Source organism: Poecilia reticulata, linkage group LG14 (assembly GCF_000633615.1).
Source record: "Poecilia reticulata strain Guanapo linkage group LG14, Guppy_female_1.0+MT, whole genome shotgun sequence".
NCBI lineage: Eukaryota > Metazoa > Chordata > Actinopteri > Cyprinodontiformes > Poeciliidae > Poecilia > Poecilia reticulata.
This window is the reverse complement of record NC_024344.1, coordinates 22,964,994-22,970,219: the sequence shown is the minus strand read 5'-3', so window position 1 is coordinate 22,970,219 and position 5,226 is coordinate 22,964,994. Positions and strand designations below refer to the sequence as shown.

At 37.1% G+C, this 5,226-nt stretch overlaps 1 protein-coding gene across 3 annotated transcripts in view; it reads left to right on the top strand.

Annotated features, from left to right (window-relative positions):
* Window positions 1-1,598: 1,598 nt before the first annotated feature.
* The window catches only part of LOC103476267 (putative monooxygenase p33MONOX), a 15,881-nt gene continuing 12,253 nt past the window's right edge, over window positions 1,599-5,226 (top strand). Inside the window, exon 1 of one of the 3 annotated variants that reach the window (XM_008428478.2) lies at window positions 1,599-1,774. The gene's annotated coding sequence lies outside the window, so the exon portion shown is untranslated. Of the gene's footprint in view, window positions 1,775-3,768; window positions 3,930-5,226 lie in introns of those variants that run through there. The other 2 variants (XM_008428479.2, XM_017308667.1) reach the window with 2 other exon arrangements.

The window sequence follows — 5,226 nt, the reverse complement described above, 5'->3', positions numbered from 1 at the left end:
ATATACACATTGTCTGAGTATCTCCAAGTAGGTTTGATTTTAACTAGCGTTTCACCTAGCAGTAAACTGCATTATTTTTTTCTTATGTGCACAACTGTCAAACATTTCCCAAATACAATGTGACCCAACACTGAAACTGTGAGTTTCTGTAACAGTAAAAGTTGAGTAACTGAGGGAAATAACATAAACATACAGTATTTAGGGCTCTCGATCGAATAATGGTAATATTAACCTAAATGCAGCCCGTGGCATGTGGGCTATAACTAGCATGTTGTCTTACATTGACCTCCTCCATTCAGTGTGCTAAACATGGTTAATAAATAAACAAAATAGCTAAAAACCTTACTTTAGGAAAAAGCCTACTTTTAATGTGGGCAATAGTTACATTAGAAATGTTTGTGTCTTTTGTAAAAGTAAAAATCTGAAGTTCACTTCGTGGCACATGGTTGCCAGTAAACACACTAATCTCTTAACAGATTAATAACAAATATTGTTTTTGTTCAAAAAACATATTTCTTCTGCTCTTTTGAAATACCACTTATTGCATTTGAAATTGAAACTTGATGGCAACCAGTTTTTTTCCAAAGAAAATATCCAAACATCAACTTAAGAATGAATTTCACATTGACAAAACTGACCACTGTTGCCTAGCAAGAAGGTTCTGGCTTTGATTCCCGGCCAGGGGTCTTTCTGCATGGAGTTTGCATGTTCTCCCTGTGTATGGTGGGTTTTCTCCGGGTTCTCCAGCTTCCTCCCACAGTCCAAAAACATGACTGCCAGGTTAATTGGCCTCTCCAAATTCTCCCTAGGTGTGAGTGTGCATGGTTGTTTGCCTCTGTGTTGCCCTGCGACAGATTGGCGACCTGTCCAGGGTGTACCCTGCCTCTTGCCCGGTACGTTACCTGGAGATAGGCACCAGCAACCCTCCCAACCCCATTAAGGGACAATGGTGTACAGAAAATGGATGGAAGGATGGATGGATAAAAAACAGAAAAATAATTACAAATGTCCACTACAGAGGACAATTTTTCAACTTTTAAATACTATGATAAAATACAGTCAAAATAATTTATAGAACGTTTTAATATGCTGCTAAGAGACTTATTTAGAATATGCCAACAAAATTTTAAATCAAAATTTGCACAATAAAAAGTTTTATGCACTTACTTTGTCTCTCCCCATAAAATGTGCTTCTACTGATGAACGTCATTTTTATGAATGAGAAAAAGGAAGGTACAAAAGCCCCACCCCTTCACATGTGGCATCATTGAAAAGCCCTAAATGTCCTCTGTAGATACCAAAAGGAATTAATTCAGTAGAATGCAGGGGGTGGGAGATATTCAAGTTTAGAAATGTCCTCTACAGAGGACAAAAATGAACTACTGGTAGTCAGGAGGATATAGTTTATAAAACAAACTATTTCGAAATGATGCTTACCTGATTAGATATAAGACATTTACCTTTGGCAAATTTAGCAAAAGTAAAAATCTGAAGTTCACTTCGTGGCAGTTGGTTACCAGTAAACACACTCATCTCTTAGCAACAGATTAGCAACAAAAATGGTTATTGTTCAAAAAACATAAAATTTGTTCTGCTATTTTGAAATGGTGTGGAGCGGCAAAGTGAGAAGGATGGAAAAAAGAGAGCAAGAAAAAGCCAAAAACTGGACACATATTTTGTTCGTTGTCTTGGAGATGAAGCGGAGTTTTTTTGTTGGCAGCGATTCAGACACGCCAAAACTGCCAGCCCAGCCAGGGAGCCAGGATAGTTACAGGTAGCAACTCTAATGTTAATCACAATGTGTGAGTTAACTGATTATAGACTGTACCAGCCCACCCGCCGAGCTTTCATCTCCTTTAGACTCTCCTAAAGGCTGAGTTATAGTCGCGTTTTTGAGCCAAGACAGCGGTATGGCGTTTATAGTTGAGGTTTACATTGGAGCCGAGCGGCGCGCATGATCCGCACCGATTTGCAAAGATCCTGAGATGCACGAGGCGCTGCGACACGCTGCGCATGCGGCGGCGTCAGCTCGTGCCGCTGCGTGTCCGCTTCAACGCGCACAATGAACCGAGCTCCGTGCTCATGATCAATTTAAAAATTCAATAATTTCCATTGGCATGATTTATCACTTCTCTTTCTTTCTACAAAAACTGTATGATAAAAGCTTTCAGGTTGGTGCTTTGGTCTCAGCTAAACCTTTTTTGAAGGAAAATTTTATTTACAAAGACTTAAATTCATTTTATTTGTCGTTTTGTTAATTTATTTAGGATATTTGAAATGCCTTTCAGTTGCAGTGTTAAATGTTCATTATAATTTAAAGTATACTGATCTTTCAGATTGTGTTCTTGCATTATAATTTTTCCATTAACATTTATTACTTAAAATGGTCTAAAAACAATAATATTGTTTATCAAAAATCAAAATTTGTTATTGTGACAGGTCTACACACATATGATATATAGTGTAGTTAGTTTATTGCCATGGATGGCATAGTTACTTTGAAAGAGTAATTTGATCACTCAGTGAAAAATTCATCCATCAGCCAGAAAATGTGCATCTCTTTCCCCTCCATCGTTTACGTTTGTGTCGCTAGTGTTACATATGAAACGTATCTCCCCAAGGAAAAAGAAGAAAACCAACAATGTGTTTTCTAAAAATAATCAAATACATAACTTGGATACGTAATTTTAATCTGATTATTGGATTGTAAATAGCAACACGTTAGATTACTCGTTAAAAGGGGTCAGATTAGAGTAACACGTTGATGACAACATTGTTTGACATTTTTTATCAAGCTATTTACGGATCTTTCAAGTTTCCAATATGCGTCCCCCCCAATGATAAACTTGTTCCCACGCCCTTGTGCATGAATACCACAGTTTACACAGAAAGAAAATCTTTATTTCGAGACAAAAAAAGTAGTTGATAATAATAATAATGTAATGTATAATAATATAATAATAATAGTTATTATTATTATATTGCTATTAGCAGCAATATAATTGCTTACAGCAAGAATGTCCAGGCGTACTCTTCCTCCCACAGCCAAAAAAAAAAAAAAAACAAAACTGTATGATCCACACATTAGAGGTTGTTGATACGTGGCGAGTCTGTCCCAAATATTTAAAAATGACTTACCATTTTTTAAATCACCATTATTTCTCACTCTGAAAGATGTCAGTGACTTTGTTTCCCATTTGTTCATGAATGTTTTCCGTTTTGCTACTTTTTCTGATCTTTTATTTTACTTTGTGTTATGTTCAAATCAGAATAGGACTAAAAATATCGTTTAACTGTCCTATGTGGTGAAATCCAGCTGCACTAGCAGCATGTTAAGGGTAAATAGAGAAGCACTTGTGTTCAGACAAAGGCAATAATCAGGCCTCTGTATGGCATGGAACTGAGTGATTAAAATAAAGATTAATCATGATTAATTAGCAAGGGGGCAATCATGATTAGGGCTGGATATGTTTGTCTAGGTTATTGTCTGATATTGAACGTTTTTTAATTATCTGAAACGTATCTGACAAAAAAAAAAAAAACCGAGACCCAAAGAAATTCGTAAGGGAAATATTTTTAGAACAGCTTGGAGGCATAAACCTGTTTCTGTTTAAAATATCGTCGAAATTAAAGGATATATTTTTAATAATTTTCTAATAATTCATACCCTACATCTTTTTTTACGGAGCAGATCTCAACCATAGACATGAACACACCATCTCGGCAAACAGCTAAGAGACACGCATGCGTTCTTTTCTCTCGCGATGTTCAGCGAGACCAAAGAAACCTGCAGTGCATGAGGAAGCTTTTCCGTCTGCAAACACAATAATGGCTGCCGCCCAGCTGCTTTGTTGTAAGGCTAGCCTACAAGTCGAAACCGGCGTATTAACGGCGTCTGCGTCTTTGCTTTGATACATTTGTTACTTCAGGTGAGAGATAATTATGCAAAATGCGCTAATAATACAGTTTTCAGACATATTTACCTACTATCTGTTTGATGTACTCTGCTTTTCAGCACAGCGCTGCGGAGGTTCCGCTATTCTCTGTGCAAAACAATAACGAAGTTACACGCAAAAACGACTTTTTGCAACGTAAATGGTCAGTTGTAGTCGGTCTTGTGCGGCGTTGGCAGTTAATGTTAATTTTTGAGTAGGTTTAAAAATAATTTTCGAGTCTAGTTATACTGTGAATGCCCAATAACAAGCGTCTTGAATCGGATTTTTCTTCGTAGAAACGAGCACTTCACAATATTTTTTAAACGACGAATAACTCGCCTCGGCCACATTAGATAGAATAAAAATTTTAACGGAAATTTAACGACAGGTCTGAAGCAATAACATGACGATGCTTCTTTTAGCTGTTTTTTGAATGCAGTCTGGTAATGGATTGTTAAAGCAGATGACCCTGTCAGGACCTTCGCGTTGTTTTTTTTTGTTGTTTTTTTTTAGCGGATTTTAGCTCAGAAATATTTAGCTGTGTGAAGCCGACACCCCACCCACGTCAAAAAAATCCAGCAAATAGTCTGAATGGTTTGTGCAGGTTTGTGCCGTTAAAAATTTCGTTTGTGCAGCTTTCGTTTCTGAGATATTAAGTTATAATTTTGACCGATGACGTCATCAGCAGTCCCAGTCCCATTTTAGATGTACAGTGAATTTTACTATAACTGTATTGATTATGCCACAACTTATACTGTAGTCCCTTTTCTACAAAAAATATAGCAACCTCAATTGCATAAAAACGACACCGAAAACAAGACTTACGTGACAGGAATGTGCTGGAAGACAACCAACGAAGAACTAAAACAAAGTACGGCATGCAGCAGGTGAAATTAATTGTCCCCTAATTGGGTGAATGTGACCGGCTGAATCTTAAACTCTGAAAGCACCAAATAAAGTAAAATCAGATTTAGTCATTTGTATAATATAATCCTAGGGTGACATTGTGGTCCACACTACATACCAGTTGGTGGTGGCGACGTAACAGCGTGAAAGTAAAAATTTTGATATTTGGAGCAATATGGATGCGGCTGATGGCGTCATCGGCAAAAATTATAACTTTTAATATCTCAAAAACGAAAGCTGCACAAACGAAAATTTTAACGGCACAAACGGAGCACTAACGTACTAGCCCACTTTAGCTTGTTTTGGAGCAATATGGGGGGATGGTGAACTCTGGATGACCTAAAAAATAAATTTTAATATCTCAGAAACCAAAGCTGCACAAACG